This window comes from Camellia sinensis, chromosome 9 (assembly GCF_055761805.1).
Source record: "Camellia sinensis isolate YWXY chromosome 9, ASM5576180v1, whole genome shotgun sequence".
In the NCBI taxonomy this organism is placed as follows: domain Eukaryota; kingdom Viridiplantae; phylum Streptophyta; class Magnoliopsida; order Ericales; family Theaceae; genus Camellia; species Camellia sinensis.
The window spans coordinates 138511462-138531023 of NC_138969.1; the positions used below are offsets into that span (position 1 = coordinate 138511462).

The 19562-nt window shown below is 36.2% G+C and overlaps 1 long non-coding RNA gene across 6 annotated transcripts; it reads left to right on the forward strand.

Annotated features, from left to right (window-relative positions):
• The first annotated feature begins 1594 nt into the window (after positions 1-1594).
• LOC145798773 (uncharacterized) lies at positions 1595-8475 on the forward strand. Of its 6 annotated transcripts, none has more exons than XR_014340369.1 (6): positions 1595-1850; positions 3022-4945; positions 6631-6748; positions 7117-7172; positions 7875-7924; positions 8297-8475. It is a non-coding gene; the product is annotated as an uncharacterized LOC145798773 (long non-coding RNA). The 6 variants fall into 6 exon arrangements; XR_014340367.1 differs by having other exon boundaries at positions 3022-3135; XR_014340370.1 differs by lacking the exon at positions 1595-1850 and having other exon boundaries at positions 1863-4652; positions 4831-4945.
• Positions 8476-19562: the final 11087 nt, after the last annotated feature.

The following is a 19562-nucleotide window of genomic DNA, read 5'->3' on the forward strand; positions in this document are numbered from 1 at the left end:
ACAAAAATTTTAAAAACTGTCATAAAAACTTGTTTGATAATTTTTTTGGTTTATAAATGGTTGTCTCAGTTTGTAAATTTGAGGAAAAAATGTAAATTCAAAAAATAAGTTTACGTTGGTTTTTAAATAGAAATTTAAAAATTTTACTAGCAAAAATTTTTTTCAATTAATTTTTTTTTTCAATTAATTTTTTTTCAAATAATTTTTTCTCCAATTAACTTTTTTTTGGTAAATTATACTAACACCCCCCTGAGGTTTATGTTTATTACAGTTCTCCCCTCACCTTTTGGAAATTACATTTCCCCCCTAAGGTTTAAAGTTTCATTACAGATTTTCCCCTTTAGCAATTTAATTTTTTTAAATACTAATTTTGCCCTCAGTGGGTAAATTACATTAACACCCTTCACATTTTAAAAATTACAATCCTCTCCCTAAGGTTTAAAGTAGCATTACCAATTGCCCCCTTGGTTAGTATTAGTTACAAAAAAAATTCATTGAAAAAAAATTAATTGAAAAAAAAATTTATTAGTAAAATTTTTAAATTTCTATTTAAAAACCAACATAAACTCATTTTTTGAATTTATGTTTTTTCTTCAAATTTACAAACTGAGACAACTATTTATAAATCAAAAAAAAATATCGAACAAGTTTTTATGACAATTTTTAAAATTTTTGTAAATATAAATTAAAAACTAAAAATAATGGTAAAAATATCATAAAATTAACAAATCTATATAATAAAACAGAACGGATTTTGAAAATGTGTTAGACACAATTGGCCTACTAGGACATTTCAAGAGTCAGGATTCATTTGTGTATTCACATGAATGGCTCAGATAACCCCTTTAATTTAATATCAATCATACATATATACCTTCCTGCCCAAACATGCCTCCTCCTTAGAGCATCTCCAATGGTTGTTGCTATATATATTGGAGTTGCTATTGCTATAATTTGGCAATGAATAGTGTTATTTTGCCAAATTATAGCAATGGTGCTCCAATAGTCATTTGCTATTTTTAGCAAATCTCAACCAACTTTTTGTCCAACTTTGTAGGTATTGTTTCGATATAGGTTTTTTGTAATTTTATTTTTGTTTATTTTTTTGTCTTTTGTGACATTTTTTTATATGTTTGTTAAATAAATTATATATTTATATTATTCCCAACTAGACAAATATAAAAAATAAAAAAAATTTGAAAAATTGAAAAAATTGAAAAAAATTATATATTTATATTATAATGTCTTTTTATTATAATAAAATTATCTTCATTTAATATTAGCTAAAATTATTTTATCTTCATTTAATAAAATTATCTATTTGTTAAAAAAATTATCTTCATTTAAAAAATATATTTATTTTTTTTACATTATATTTTATTAAAAATATTAAATAATAATACAAATTAGTGAACATTATCCATTGAAAAAATAAGCCAATCACATTATTGAAAAAATAAACCAAACATTATACATTGTTAAACAAACCAAACAGAGCCCAACGGCTCTTTATTAAACAAACCAAACACCTTATTAAAATATATTTGATCAAGACAGATCAAGACAAAGCGCATCTAGAACTTCTCACTCCCTTCTCCTCCATGGCTCTTCCTCTCCCTCTCCCTCTCCCTCTCCCTCTCATTCTCACTCTTTCTCCTCCATGGCCGAAATCAAACACAGCACAAACCAAACCAAACAGAGCACAAGATCGGAACCCGATCTCCCCTTCTCCTCCAAGATCGGAACCCCCTCCTCCATGATCTCCTCCAAGATCGTAACCCCTTTTCCTCCATGATCGGTCGGAACCCGATCTCCCCCTTCTCCTCCAAGATTGGAACCCCCTCTCTCTGGTTTCACTCTATCTCCCTCTCAATTTTTTTTGATATATATGTTTTGAAATTTTTTAATATATATACATATATATATGTGTCTTCAATTTTTTTTATCTGTCATGAACAATTTTGAGAAATTAATGGATTATTTGAGAAATTAATTTCAGATTATTTATGTTGGTATTCCTTATATTTTTTAAATCTGTTATCAAATCTGGTATGAAATATTGAATATGAAATTAATTTTAGGAAATCTGTTTTATGTTGGAATATGAAATTCTGGTATGAAATCTATTTTGTTCAAATCAGATTTTTTATCATTAATATTGAATCTGTTTTTTGATGAATTCTGGTATTGAATATTGAATATTAATGAATTCTGCTATGATGAATTATTTGAGAAATCTGTTTTGTTCATTCTTGTTCAATATTTTTATATAAAACTTCATACATTCTGGAAAATCCCAACTGAAAGGGAAGAAGGGAAGAAAGAAAACAGTTGCATTTTGGGTGACTTGGCAGATTTGGCAGCTGCCAAAGTAGTTGCCAAGTTTGGCACTTGATTTGGCAGCTGGTATAGCATCCCATTGGAGAAGGCCATTTTTGCCCAAGCTGCCATTAAAAATTTTTAGAACTTTAAATTGTTCCAGCCCATAAATTAATTAAAAACTTACCTTTGATGTATGTAAAGATGATACAAGAAGATTATCCCCTTGTAGAGCTTAAAATTTGAATGCTTCTTGAGCTGAGTGCTTTTCTTCAAGAGCACACTTGAATCTTGATGAAGCATCATTAATTCTTGATGAATTATTAAAGAATCTTTCATTTTGAATGCCTTGAAGTCTTCAATCTGCAGAAATTGATTCAATTTTACTTTAATCCCATTCAAGAACAAATTGTATCTTTAATCAGTTTCTGAATGAGTATGAACATATTCCTGGGATGATAACTTTGGTCTACATGAATGCTGCAACAATGGACAGCATTGAGAGCTTATGAAAGTCTGGGATTTGAGACAGAAAAATCTCAACAATTCCCAACCCAATCATGTATGGGTTATTGGAAAAACTGCATTGAGCTTCACAACTTCTATTGTGATAGCAATTTGACTTTTTTATGGCCCTGAAAAACCATCACATTTCATAGTTATATATTATGTGAACATTTCATTTCTTTTTTTTTTATATAGATAAATTACACTGTTGGCCTAAACTATGCTTACTTGGAGCATTCATGGTAATTTTGCTCCCTCTCTGTTGTATTTCACATTCGGAGGAAATCGTGATTTCCCTTCAAATCTCAGGTTCTAATTCTCCCTCTCTCTCTCTCTCTCTCTCTTTCTTTCTTTATGATTACAGAGTCCCTTTGTATACAATATTACACATGGATTCTTCTAAGCTTTTTCATGATTTACACCTATACATTTTTCCTTTTTTATTTTTTATTTCTTTATTCTCGGAACATTGCATTGTTTCCTGGATTTTCTCTCTTCTGCGAGGTGTTCGTTGGTTAATTCCTCGCCGTCTTCTTGGTAATGGATCTTTGGTTGTTTTGATGGATCTTGGAGTATCTGTGTGAATTTTCCATCAAGATCTGTAATGTGTGTGAATATGCTATGAAAACATGTGTTTTTTATTTGAATGTATCGGCTGGTGGTAGTCAGTGTTAATCGAAAGTTATAGTTTAATTGTTGTCCTCTTATGTGATCAACAGTTGGATTTGATATGTTATACATAGAGTTTTTATAAGTAATTTTATTATCTGATTGCTTTGCAATCGTTAGATTGGTGATTGCTCTATTATATTGGATGAGATTCATTCGAGAAAGCTCATCAGTTTGCTTGTCAAAGAAGTTCAGCTTTCTTTTATCAGTAATAATGCAACTGGGTATTAATCATTTTGTATTGCATGCATATGGGGTTTAAGAAGAGTTTAAGAAGGTTGTTGGGAGTATATAATTTAGGACTGATTTGCTTATCTGCTTAATCATTATTATGTGGATGTGGGCTTTTCCAATTTTATTTTGTTCTTCTTTTTATTTTTATCCTCCTTTAGGTAGACAACTGAATTTCATTAAAATGAAACTAATGGCCTTTTGTTTTCTGTAACCAAGTGCTTTTGCCTCCTTAAGTTTGCTTTAATTTATTGTCATAGGGAGTGGATATATTTATTTTGTTAGAGAATAATTTAAAGTATAGTTAAGGGTGCAAAAGCACCAAAAACAAAAATTAAATTCATCTAAAATAATAAATTACTCACTTTGTATAAAATCCATTGTTATTTTATTTGAGTTTTGTAGAGCGCGTAATACAAGCAAAATTGTTATAAGTTTTTTAAGAAGAAATATATTTCAACATATTTTTTTAGTATCTTTATTAAAAAAATAACACAAACTTTATAAATTTTAACATAATACTTATAGATTATAATTGCATTTTAATATTAAAAATATTTACACCGTGCCTTTAGGCACGGGCATACGCTAGTCTATATAATAAGGGAAAAGGCTTTTTGAAAATGTCTAATTTATCTTAGAGATACATTTTGATCCAATGATCAATATCAATCCTGGTGTATATCAATAGCTTAGATCTATGTAGTTCCTGCCCAAACATTTCTCTCCCTCACCCTTCCACCTACCCACGTCTCCTCCCCATTCCCTCTTCATCTCTCTCCCTCTCTGTTCTCACCCACTCTCTACCCCATTCCCTCTTTATCTCTCTCTCTCCCTCTCTGTTCTTCTTCTTTCCTACCTTCCTTCTTCCGCTGCTCTCCAGTCTTCTGCCTCTCGAACTCGACTCTGCTCTCCAGTCTCGCAAGGTAAGATTTCTACCTCCCCTTTCTCTCTCTGTCTGTGTCTACCTCTCTAGTCCTCGAACTCGCATTTTGGGCTATTTGATTGTAAGATTGATTGTTGTTTTAATTGTTATTTTGATTTTGAAATCAGAAATTCGGATGATTTATTGATTTATTGTTACATAATCTATTGTATGCCCAGATGGGATTTTTGGAAATGGTGATTTTTGGAATTATTAAGTTAGGTAAATATCAGAGTTCCGATCACCCCGGCATCGACTTAGACTGACGGTGGTCTTGGCCTGTGAGTATTCTAGGTAATCGACCTCTGCCAACTACAAGTTCATTGAAAATCATTCGAATCTGTCAGTTTCATCTCTCCGCTGATCTGATACTATGGGGTTTTGCCATTTTGTTCTTCATTCTTGATTGTTTGCTTGTGTATTCATATGTTTTTTGCTTCTTGAGATTTGGGATTTGCAATGGCCTGATGCATATATATGATTAGGGCTGAATTTAAACTACTAAGAACATATGATTTGGAAGGTAGAAAAACATAATGAACAATAATAACAAGATAACAACGGATACCTTTGAAAAAAGAAATAGTTGCAGGGGTGATTGCACTGACCCTTGGATCTGGGGGATCATCTTTCTTGAAGTAGTCTTTCCTCCCCAAAGCAAGATTGCTATCAATGATGGCAACGGTCAACTGTTTTGTCAATGGCATGCTTGCTGCAGGCATATGAAAATTAGGGAGCTTATGCATATGTTTAATGCAATTAATTGGCATATGCTATATGAAAAGGCTAATTTTCTAGAATTAAAAATTTAGAACAACATTAAATGTTTGAAAATGCCCTCATATTGCTCAATCACAAGCCATTCAACAGTCCATGACTGTGGAATTAAAGGCAAGGTAAGGACCCCTATCTTATCCCTCTTTTTCATAGATAAAGTACTCCATTAGAATGTACCAAAGGTGTGCAACCCATGTACACAATATGCATGCACAGTCTGTACCAACATTACACAAAAAAGTTTAAATATATATATATATATTTTTAATACTCAATCTGCCATGCTTTATTCTTTTAAGAATATATAATGCCTTCTTATAATGAATTTGATGAATGTGCCATGAATGGGATTTGGGAATCTGTTGTGTATATATATTTTTGGTTTTCTCTATTGATGCATTACTGAAGTGTTATTGCTAATTTTTTAAATGACTAAGTTTTTTAATGATGAACCAGTCTATCGATTCAATTGATTATTTTATAGGTGTTTTTACTTAGATGGTCAATGTCATATATATGTAGGTAATACTTCGATTGGAGCTGGATTAAAAATGATGGATCATAAAGGATCATAAAGGACATTTTCATAGATTCGTAACAAAAATTCATAATTTAATCGTCTTATTAAATTTAGTAATTTTCATGTTCTTTTATCTCAGTATGTTATATTTAACCTTTGTTTGATTGTTGGTTTTCGAAAGATAAATTCGGACACATTGTTATTTTAGGCTCAATCTGAATTGGGGATTTGTTATATATATATAGATATCTCTATTAGATCTTAAATTCACTATTGAAAGAAGTTTTTATTTATTTTCATAGATTGACTACACTGCCTGTGGTTTAGTTGGATTCTTGGCATGATCAAATTCAAATCCAACATGATCTTATTTTATATAGTTACAAGTTTTCAGAATATATTAAATATTTTAGTTTTTTATAAGGTAGGTAATGCAAAGTGGGTATTGGTTGACCTGTTTACCAAAAAATAGATATTTGGTTGCATAGTTTTGACTGCTCTTTAGTGTGTAAGAAGCTATATGTGAGCTGAATTATCACTACCAAGAAAAGGAAAAAGAAAAAAGAACTGAATTATCACGAAACTATTTAATCATTGATGGAAACTTTCAGTGAAACAATCGGACATTTTAGTGAAATTTTAGTTCTGTTTGTGAATCATAGGTCACTATTGTTACTTTCAGTGTTGTAGTGATGACAAGAACTTACCCTGAGGACTCTGGGGAACGGAAGGAGCTCAATCTTCTCCAAAACATAGCAAGCTACATGCTTCTTTCTTGTGGTGTCGTTTATCTTATCTCGGTAGGTCAATTATTTCAATATGAATCTATGATATAGAAACTTGCCTTGCCATTAACATGGTTCAGTTGCCACTCATTTGCTGAACTGAAGTTGGCTTTTTCATGGAATAAAACAGAGTTTAAATAAAGTGTTGGTTTGAAAAATTGAATAATAACTTTTCTATTCTTTCAAAAGTCCTATTCCAACGCTGTACTTAAGAAAGAAGTTCCCAACATTTTTCCTTTTCACTCAATTCTCATGATCTTTGTGATTTCCTGTTTCATATGCCCATCAAAAGACATAGAAGTACTTACATGAACGTATATGCGTGGAGATGTGTATATAAATCTTTTATGTTATTGTAACCATCGTGTCGTCATTTTGTTCAGGGTCAGGGGGTACTCATATTTGTTGGAACCTTGGTGGTGGGCTGGGATGATAACTAGTAAGTACCATTAATTTGTTCTGCTTGGCTTCAAAGCTCCTCGTTGTTGTTGTTTTGTAATTTTTTTTTCCCTGTATTTTTTTGCTTTGTGCTATTTTGAATCTTTCAGTTAAAAGATTGCAGTGTGACATAAATTTAATCTTTTGCTTTAAAAGATACATCAGAATGTTCTCTCTTACAGCATGAAAAATATTGTTCATGCTTTATATTTGGCCTACCTACCAACCTAAATCTTTTGAATTTGGGTGTTTATAATATGGGTGGTCCTTTATTGACAACTTGTGCATCAATATTTTTTAATCTTAGATTTTTCTGGGCAGTCTACTAAATTGTGTATTTATTTGTTGATTTGTGTTTAGAAAAAATTGATTGGTGTGGAAGTTGAAAATTTTCTCTCAATTATTGCTTTTCCACAACTGTGGTAACAAGTTTTGTTGATTAGGTGTGTTCTCATTTTCAGTTTATTTTTGAACAAGGTTTTAGGAATATTAATTAGTGTCAACAGAATATACACATAATCCTCGTTTTAATGATGCAATCGGGAGTTTCTAAACCCACCACGCACCCGCCATGTTCATCTCTACACCTATATTCACAAATTTTTCTTCGTAACATACAAGATATACAATGCATATAGTGAGTGTAGAGAGAAAATAAGCCAGTGTATTTAGAAGCTTTGATGAATTCTTTTCATAAATGCAGCCTCTGCTTCTCCAAAACTTGCTGCTGTTGCTGGTGATAGTAACTGCAATGTATGTACTCTCCCCCCTCCCCCCCCCCAAAAAAAAAGGAGTAAATTCTTGAGTTTTTATTTATTTATTTATTTATGAGTACCTAGAATTATGGTTCAACAGTAATAATAATATACCTTCACAAAAAGATCGTACACAAGCTGTATTGAGATTTATCATTTTTAAATATTGTGCTCATTAGTGACCTCCTAATTACAATGTCATTGACACTGAGCTGCTATGGCATCTAATTGTTAACAGGGAAGTTACTTTCAAAAGGATTAAGATCAAGCAGAAATGATTAATGTTCCTATTTTGGTTTGCTGAATTAACTTTTTAGTTTATTCATATGCATCAGCGGTTTTTGGATTAATTTGTGTTTTTATTTTTCAGGTCAGAAATTTTTTGGAGAGATGCAAAATATGGTCCAAGAATTAAAGAACTTAGTTTTTTAAGTTTTTTTATTTTTTAATATATGTAAGCACCGTTAATTTTTTTTTATTTAATTCCTTTGTATATACTTTTGAATATTTAATTTTCATTTATGAAATATATGACGTTATTCTATTCAATATGTGATTATGATTCAAAATATAGCATATAGTGTGTATTACATTCGTCAAATGTGCATACAAAAATAATATTGATTATTTTTTAAATATGTCGAACCCTTTTTTTATTACAGATTTTATTAGTTATTAATCACACTTAAAAGGTGTGATCTAAATGTTATTAAGCACACTTAAAAAGTGTGATTAAAAATGATAATTTTTAATCACACTTTTAAAGATCACACTTAAAAGGTGTGATTTAAATGTTATTAATCACACTTAAAAAGTGTGATTAAAAATGATCATTTTTAATCACACTTCCAAAGATCACACTTAAAAGGTGTGATCTAAAATATTTTTAATCACACTTAAAAGGTGTGATCTAAATGTTTTTAATCACACTTAAAAGGTGTGATCTAAAATATTTTTAATCACACTTAAAAGGTGTGATCTAAATGTTATTAAGCACACTTAAAAAGTGTGATTAAAAATGACCATTTTTAATCACACTCCCAAAGATCACACTTTAATAAAACTTAAAAGGTGTGATTAAATAACATACATCACACCAAAAAAGTGTGATCTTTATCTGTTTTTGTAGTAGTGTATATGGGAAAAGCATACGACGTACGTTGTTTTTCTCTTAGTAACCCATATCCCATATCATATCAGATATATAGGATAATATCTCATCTATCCATATCAGTTGATATGATAGATATGGATATCCTGAGTGGTTATCCAAGTAAGTTTTGAATTCAAATTCAAACTTACATGGATAAGGTTCACAAGGTTCAAAGGGTCATGCCATATGGGTGCCCAATTTCTAACATCTCCCACTCGGACATGAGTTGGCATGATACTGCCACATCTTTATCTCAATCTCCCCAAAAAATGAACAATCTCATACTAGCCACTGAACCGTGCGACTGCTGAGAACACCTGCATGTGGGAGCTCTATACTAGAAACTCAAAATGAGCCAGCATAGAGACATCAATCCAAAAAGAACAGAAATAATGTCTCATATACCCCAGACCCATCTAATTACACTGATCCAAAAAACATCTCTAATCCCTCAAAAAAGAGGATGTTTGACCCTCTCAATTCTTGTAATATATTCACACTCAATCCGCCTCTCATACAGAGCGATGTGAGTTGCCGGCAGTGAATATACAACAGTGGTGTAATACAAGATGATCTTCCCTTTGCCCTCATGCCATTTAGTTTAGGATTGACCGCTTTCCCAGTGATGTCCCTTAAGGCCGAATCATACATGACCGCAGGGAACATACCAAAGTAGCAGAACATCAACCCCTTACCTTATGACATAGTCAAAAGTCACAAAATGGTACATAAATAAAAGTCATATCAATAATTGTCACACCCCAAATCTGAGCATGACCGGCCGTGGCCCACAGGGACTTAGCCAAAGGCACACGTAAGCCTAAACATGAATCCAAAACCATAAAGAATAAATGTGATGATAGCCTAGAAATAAATAAATCAAAACTCAATCCAGTGACATGCCACAATTGAAAAACAAGTCATAACCAACTTCCTAAATATATATATATATATACTAAATGGGACACAAACCGCCCATAAAATAAAATAATTCTAAATAAAACCCAACCACAATGTATGCACAAAACTCGACAAAGCAACCTAAAACAAATTAAATAAATGCCCTAGAGGTCCGTGCAATTGAGTCTCCGCTACGCCATGAGTCGACTCTAAGTCCTTCTAACCTGGAAATGGTAAACAACTAAGTCTGCTGATAGCTCAGTGAGTAGCAATATGCATAGTAACTACAGTTTTGAAAACAGGGTTCAATTCCAAAATAAGATATATATCACAGAAACTAGATTAGCATACAGTTTGGTAAATACAATATGTTTGAAAAAGAAGGTTCCACAGTTCAACACTTAAAATACTCATGTCTCGCAAGAACATGATAAACGATATTTTCCACTTAAAACAGATTATAACATGAACACCAATAATTTTCTAGGTACCAATAAAAACAAATAATATGCCACACAGTTCTCAAGGCTATAAACCCTGTTGGATCCTTTATCGAACTAAGAGTCATCCTCAGGGTGGCACCTGGGCCTTTTCTCAAAGACGATCCGATTGAAGGTCACCTAGTTGTTTTTAAAGGTCTTTTCCTTACAATCGTTGAGCACTAGAGTCATCACGGCCCAACCCGGATCTGTTCCCTAGTGGCCAAAGTCACCACACACAGTGGAATAATTTCCCTGGACTGAAAACACACATGGTCCCAATAATCAATACACATCAGTTTCGCAAAACATGGTAGTTCATCATTATAAACATGAGACCAAAACAAATAGTTTACAGTATGCCAAGTTCACACATGTTTCAGAAATAATTTGATTCCATTGATAATATAATAATTTATCAAAACGGTTTAGTCTTGAAATAACGATTTAATTTTCCAACAGTTCAGGGTAGGGGAACATTTATAAAAATATGTAGCATGAAACTACTCACCTGAAAATGAAATAATATAATCCTCGAATAGAGTGTAAAAGTCCAACTAGTGCCCTGAACCAAGTATAAAAACTACACGTCACAACTAATTAAAAAATACTAAAAAATAGGAACTAAGTAACCTCAACTAAAGCGCACTAACACGGCTCAACCCAACTCACCGTTACTCTTAAATATTACCTAAGTTCATGTTCTTCAAGGTTTAAAATTACCCAAGACATGGGTTCCGGTCAAAACTTAATTAATTGTGACTTTAAAATAAAACAGAATTTAAAACAAGTCTTCCCAACCTATTCGTTAACTTTGAAAATTACAAAACCCACTCCACGCTATTCGAAAAATTCCAAAAACCTCTAGATATCAACTAACATATCCTAAGTTTCAAACCCAATTGGTTTCACTTGATTTGATTATCAAAATAATTATCTACAATTTGTTATATCCAAACAGGTTGTTTTCTGCAGCACTTTAAAGAAATTGATGGTTCCCTTAGTATATATGAGCAATCAATGCAAGGCCAAAAATGTACAAAACTAGACTCGTAACCGGTTCTAATGACGCTAATTTGATAATTTGTTGATTTATACCCAAAGAGAACAACACTCCCTAATGTACTGTTTAAAACCAGTTTTCTGGACAGATTTGAACGCATCAGTTTATATGGATTTTGACTCCCAAATATTATGAAAAAAATCAGATATGCAATTCAATATGTAATTAATCTACTATAAAAATTTCAGTTAAAAATTCATCCGTTTGATATGGTTTCTTGATTTTTAAAGTTTACGATTTTGTGCAAAATTTTTTGAACTAAGAATTACACCCATTCTTTACACATAAATTTAGCTCCTCAGATTTCTTAACAGTGTATATATATATATACAAAATACATAAACCTACAATCTCTCCACGAATGAATAAAATAATTATAGAATAAGGATGAAGAACAAGGAAAGAAGAGAAGAAAACCTAGGAGGGCCATCCTTTGATGATCACACACAGCACAACACACCCAATTCCATCCATAATTAGTTGCAACCTTTTGTTTCTCTTATCTCTCACGACGGCTGCTGCTGCTGCTAAGGAAATTGTTAGAAGAGCTAGGGTTTTTTTTTTGTTTTTATTTTATACTAGTGGTTGGATACACCTAAAGCATGTGTAGGTCAAATAAATAGATAAATATACAAAATATATCTATAAGTTATATACAACTCAAATGGTAAGAACCTTATTTATTAATTTTGTGGTCTAGAGTTCAAGCCACACCCTCTTCTCTATTTTTTTTTTCTATTTATAATAAACCTTGCCTCTAAATTAAAGACTTTCACCATAAATTTATTTTAGGTTTTAAAATTAATTAAAAGACATTCCAAATATTTAATTTGCACTTTAGGATTCACCACCAAAATATTTGAGATTGTGAAATTATTATTATTTAATTATTGTATATTTGGGTTCTCACATTCTCCTCCCCTAAAAGAAAAGTTTCGTCCTCGAAACTAACCTGTGTAAATCATGAGAATAGATGTGGGTACTTCTCGTGCACCTCATCCTCGCGTTCCCAAGTCGCCTCTTCAACTAGATGATTACGCCACAGTACCTTAACCAATTTAATGACCTTTGTACGCAACATTTTCTCTTTCGGATCCAAAATCTAAACAAGCATCTCCTCATACGAAAAATCCTCTCTAATCTGAAGTGGCCCATAATCTATCACATGCGACGGACTGTGCATATATTTCCTCAGCATAGACACGTGAAACACATTATGTACTCCGGCCAACCTAGGGGGTAAAGCAAGACGGTACGTAGCCTCACCAACCTTCTCTAATACCTCAAATGGACCAATGTATCTAGGACTCAACTTTCCTTTCTTTCCAAACCTGATGACTCCTTTCCATGGTAATACTTTCAAGAATACCATATCCCCCACATGAAACTCTAAGTCTCTCCTACGATGATCAGCATAACTTTTTTGTCTACTCTGAACAGTCATAATCTCTCTCTGATGGTGATAATTTTCTGTGTAGCATCCCCCACCAAATCAAGGCCGAACATTTGCCTCTCACCAACCTCATACAAACACAAAGGAGACCTACACTTCCTCCCATACAAAGCCTCATAAGGAGCTACTCCCAAACTAGAATGATAACTATTATTATACGCAAACTCTATGAGCGGCAAATAATCATCCCAATTACCTCTCCACTCCGAAGCACAAGCCCTCAACATATCCTCAAGGGTTTGAATAGTCCTCTACAATTGCCCATTTGTCTGAGGGTGATAAGCTGAACTAAAATTTAACCGAGTGCCCATAGCTGACTGTAATGCAGCCCAAACCTTAGACACAAAACGAGGGTTCCAATCTGGCACTATTGACTTAGGTGCACCATGCAATCAAACAATCTCCTTCACATATAACTGTGCAAATCGAGCTAGAGAATGGTTAATTCGAACTGCAATAAAATGTGCTGACTTGATTAATCTATCAACAACTACCCAAACTGCATCGTGATTACTACTAGTACGAGGTAAACCACACACAAAGTCCATCGTATCATGATCCCACTTCCACTCTGGTATAGGTAAGGGTTGTAGTTTCCCCATAGGTTTCTAATATTCTACTTTAACCTGTTGACACACTAAACACTAAGCCACAAATTCTGCAATATCTCCCTTCATACCATTCCACAAAAATGTTCATGAAGATCCCGATACATCTTAGTGCTTTCAGGACGAATGCTGTAACTAGAACTATGTGCCTCCATCATAATCTCCTTCCTCAAATCAACACCAGCAGGAACACAAATTCGGCTACGGAATCTAAGCAATCCATCATCACTAACCACAAAGTCTACATGCTTACCCTCTGCCTTCTCTCCTTTAATACGCTCACACTGGGGGTCAATCTCCTGAGCTAAACGAATCCGTTCTCTCAAGGTCAGCTGAACTTTCAATTGACTACAATAAGCCCTATCACCAGGCGTAACAACCTCAAGCCTCAAATGTCTCATGTCTTCCACCAAACAACTCTCAATAGATAAAGCAGCTACATTTCCAACTGTGACCTTCCTACTCAAGGCATCTGCCACCACATTTGCCTTCCCTGGATGATATAAAATATTCACATCATAATCTTTTAGTAACTCAAGCCATCTTCTTTGCCTCAAATTTAGTTCCTTCTGTGTGAAAATATACTTCAAACTCTTATGATCAGTGTAAATCTCACATGACTCTCCATACAAATAATGTCGCCAAATCTTAAGAGCAAAAATCACTGTTGCTAACTCCAAGTCGTGCGTAGGATAGTTTCTCTCATGTATTTTCAACTGTCGTGACGTATAAGCAATCACCTTCTCATGTTGCATGAGCACACATCCTAAACCCTGTCGTGAAGCATCACTATAAATCAAAAAACCACCTCCATTTGTAGGTAAGGCAAGGATTAGAGTTGAAGTCAATCTCTATTTAAACTCTTGGAAGCTACGCTCACAATCATCATTCCACTCAAACTTGACCCCTTTCCTAGTGAGATTAGTAAGTGGCAAAGCAATACGGGAGAATCCTTCCACAAACAGTCTGTAATAACCAGCAAGCCCTAGAAAGCTACGTACCTCCGTTACCGAAGTAGGTCGTGGCCAATCAACAATTACTGTCACCTTTGTGCTATCCATAGATACCCTATCTTTACTCACCACATGACCCAAAAAGGATACACTGCTCAACCAGAATTCACACTTCCTAAATTTTGCACACAATCTCTTCTCCCTAAGGATCTGCAGTACTATCTTCAAATGCTGCTCATGCTCCTCCTTACTCGATTAAATTAGGATGTCATCAATAAACACTACCACAAATTTATTCAGTTGGGGTTTGAATACTCTGTTCATTAAATCCATGAATGCGGCTATTGCATTTGTGAGACCAAAGGCATCGCCAAAAACTCATAATGCCCATAACGGGTTCTAAAAGCAGTCTTAGGAACATCCTCATCCCTTACTTTCAACTGGTGATAACCTGACCTCAAGTCCATCTTAGAGAATATCTATGCTCCCTACAATTGGTCAAATAGGTCATCAATACGTGGCAAAGGATACCTATTCTTCACTGTGACTTTGTTCGATTCTTTATAATCAATTCACAATCTCATAGACCCATCCTTCTTCTTTACAAACAACACAGGTGCTCCCCAAGTTGAGACACTAGCCTAATAAAACTTTTGTCTAGCAACTCCTGTAACTGAGTTTGTAACTCCCTTAACTCCAACGGTGCCATTCTGTAGGGCGCTTTAGAAATAAGTGTTGTGTCAGGGACCAAGTTAATGAAAAATTCTACTTCACGATCTAGATGAAGTCTAGGTAGATCCTTTAGAAAAACATCAACACAATCACTCACTACAGGCAATTCCTCTAACATCTATTCTGGTAGTTCAGTACTCACCTGTAGACGTCCCCGAACGCCCCGGGAGGGTGCGTCCATTTAATCTCGATCTGGGTGTTGTACGAGTACTGTGCGACAAAGGCCTCGGCCATTTCATCCCAACTCCTCTTTACCTCATCTTCTAACTTCGTGTACCAGATAGCAGCCACACCCGACAGGGTTCGGCCGAACAGCGAAAGCTTTTGTGGTCGGGTTAGGCCCATTGGCCGCAGGATGTCTGAGAATAGCCGAAGATGGACCATGGGGTCCCCGGACCCGTCGAAGCGGTCAATTTGCGGCATCTTGAACCTATCGGGCAATGTCACGGCCACATCAGTATATCCGTCCTCGATATTCGGAATAGCCTTTACCCCTTGTGATTTCTTGAAGAGCTTCTCAAGCTTGCTCAGTTTCAGAGCTGTATGGTCGATTTTGAACTCGAAGGGGGAGTCCGGGTGGTTGGGTGTATGGGTCTTGGACAGTTGAGGCGGAAGCGGGGGCGGAGCTGGCCCCGTTGGAAGGTTCGTGTCCTCTTGTAGGTTCTGGATATTTGGCACGGTGTTCTGGGTGTTTGGCAGAGCGTTCTGGACAGTAGGTGCCGGCTCGGGTAATGGAGCCCCTGGTGGAGGAGGAACTTGATGTGAAGCAGATGCTGCATTCTGCTGTTGCAGTCTAGTGATTAGTTCGGCCTGCTGGGCCATGATCGCGGCCTGCTGTTTAGAGAACTCTGCTTGGCGGGCAGCGTCCTCCTGCATTTGTCTCATGCTCTCCTGCATCTGGCGCATCAGGGCTTCCATCCCTGATGTGTTTTGCTGATCCACCCGACTAACTGGTATGTCTATTTCTATAGCAACAATCGAGACCTCAGTCCTATCGTCGTCTAATGGAGTAACCCACTGTTTTGGCAACCTCCGTTCTGATACACTGCGCTTTCTCGGCCTTCTTCTGACAATGAGGGGTAGAGAATGGAACACTGGCTGTCCGTCAATTAGATCCTCGGATCGATTGAGTCGACGACCTCGTGTCCAAAGTGCTTGGGGAATGTCTACTGGGTTGGAAGCAATTGTGCTAGAACTGCCCTAGCAAAAAGATAAATAAAGCGAAAAGGAAATAAATAAACAGATAAATGGGCAGCAAAACAGCTTAAAGTAAATGCATGACGCACAACCGAGCATAACAACACACGGTCGACAAGCTGAATACACACTGTCCTCAAACACTGATTATTATCCCTGAATCACTGCCCCCAAAACTGAATCTCTGATACCCGCAGATAACTGATTCTCAAACACTGACTGATGCCCGCAGGCCTGATGCCCACACCCTGTAAACTGATACATGCATTCGTATGGAGACGCACCCCAAAGCACATAACAAGTAAGTGAGAGCCAAAACACCCCTATGTTGGGGTAGGGTTTCCCTGTCCTATTTTGTCAGGAGCTAGAGTTTCACTATGCACGCAGCGGTTTCAAACAACCTATAAACGGGTAAGCAACCTGTCCTAATTTGGAATGGTCACTATGGATCCGAATATGCACTAGGTCGAATGGTCAAAAAGGGTGCCCCGGTAAAACCGGGGTTTGTGTTCCCATACTGGCAGAGCCCACAACCGGTCAGCCTTATGGTCATGCCTTGACAAGACAAGCCTCCGGCAAACCGTTCAGGAATAGCAGATGGCAAACACGGTGTCCTAGGCGCACCAATGCAAATGCAATGCAAAGAAACACACAAGTGTAGTAAAAAACTGATATCATGAGTTCGAGTCAAGTCCTCTAAATCCCCAGCAGAGTCGCCAGAAACTGTAGACGTCCCCGAACGCCCCGGGAGGGTGAGTCCCATTCTGTTCATTTGGGGTCACTACAGCTCAGGACTCTCAAATTGTCACGGTTCTAAGTCTGAACCAAAGAGTCCAAATCTGACAAATCGTTTTGAGAAACAGATTTTTTTGAAAAGAAGTGCCAAACATGGACTGTTTTGCCAGATATAGAGTCGCCACCTAAATGTTTTATTTTGGAGAAATTTAGGAAACCCTGACTCGTTTGCCTAAGGCCACGTGTCCGTCATCACCAAAGTTGCCTCGGCTCGGGAACTTGGGTACGATTGGGGAAGGTCACTTCGTGAGCACCCCCGCTCGCCCGATCAAAGATCGGCCTCTACTAACCATGATATCAATTTTGAAAACATTGTGTGTTCTTATTCCGGTTATTAGCCTAGATTACTATGTGATGCGCACAGCATACAAGTATAGACTGGGTCGCCTGAATTGGAACGAAACATTTCATGTTTGTTTTTGAAAGATGGTTTGCTACTCGCAAGTAGGCTTGAAATGCAGATTTTACCACCCTCAGGTGGGCTTAAGAAAAGATGGTTTTGCCACTATCTAGTGGGATTAAAACTCACAGTCAATGATTTGTTCCAACCAAAACAACCCAACCTTCACCCACAGGCATTCAGGCAGTTATATCACATAAGCACATAGCCTCATGGTAAGCATGCTATTCATGGCAGTCACTCACACGCATGCAAGGATGCTAAAGCATAAAACTTACCGAGTACTCCAAGCCAAAAAAGAAGCTAATTAGAAATCCATGCATGATCCTAATTATACAGAAGTGCCTAATGCAACACATGCAAAAGTGCAACTATAGCAGGCTCGGCTATTCTAAACATGGCATATGAAATGCTACAGCTAACATGTATTCAATTTGGAATTGAAAATACAATGCAGTTAGTATGATGCGCCGAGCCCGGTGCATGCAAAACAGATGAATGAATGCAAACATGCTATCATATTGTATGCTAATTGAAACATGCCCTAGTCTAACCATCATAAGCTGGTAAATAAAAGGGAGAAAGACGTGGGGTTGGAAGACATACATCACACACACACACACTTATTACAGTTGTGCCTTCGCGCGGAGGGTCCGAATAAATGGTACAGTCCAAATAATACAGTCCAAATATATACAAATTCCTAATTAATTTACAAGTTAACTAAGAAAAAAAATAATAAACTAGCATGCAAGCCAGGGACTGCCTTGACTCTTCTTCAGATGACGGATGATGCATGTCTGGGCTGCCTTGCGCGGAAATCCACTGGGATGCCCCAATTAGCCTCTGTTTTACATTTTTTCTTGGAAAGCGCGCCATGCTCCGGAAGGTTGCTAATTCTTGATTTGCTGCAACAGAGAGCAGAAAAGGGGCATAGCAATGTATTTTCACAAATGTATGCATGCCTCGATCCTCGTGCCACCAATCACGCATATCGATGCATGATGGCCGAGGGGTCGAATTGTGCAACTCAATATAGAATGAATGCACATATAAACACAACAAGACCTAACTCCATCATGGATAATCCGGAGTGTCGGTGACTGGGAATTGAGACACGTTCTGTCACTCGGAGTACGAAACGCCCCTCGTTTCCCGTGCTCGGGCTAACCCCTATCCCAAGCACGATGCAATATGCATGATATGCATGAAATGTAACTAAGATACAACCTAACATACACAATGCTATGAAATGGCATACACAATGCACGAGGTAACATGGCATACACAATGCGCTAACATACAACCTAGCATACGCAATGCTATGAAATAAAATGACATACACAATGCACAATGGACTTACACCAACACAAGTGGACCTCAGCCACACTTGCATAAGAGGACATAAGATGAAAATGAGACAACTCGAGATGCGTGCATGCGTGCACGCAAACCGAGGTAGCCCCAAAACAAGATTAAGGACATGAAATGACTTGTAGCTACATCAAGCATGCATTATTTGATTATGACATGTGAAGAAAGATTCGAGGCAGCCCCAAAACAAGCATGTTTACAGTTCTAAGCGAGGCCAAACAGCAAACACAAATAGGGCAAAACTAGCATGCAAAAATGGCCCTAAATGTGAGATAAAGAAGCAAGTCACAGCTGCAGACCTCAAACAGATGAGGGCCCTTCAACAATGTTGAATAGGGGCCCAAAATATGATATCTTACAGTTTACAACAAACCAGAAAAACCAACACAGGTATGGCTAAGCTCTCATGCAAGAAATGGGCCAAAAGAGGGTCAAAGAAGCAAGTGGTGGTTGCTGGCCTCAAACACAAAGGGGCCCTTCAACAATGTTGAAGAGGGGCCCAAAATATTGCACTTTACAGTCGATGGCC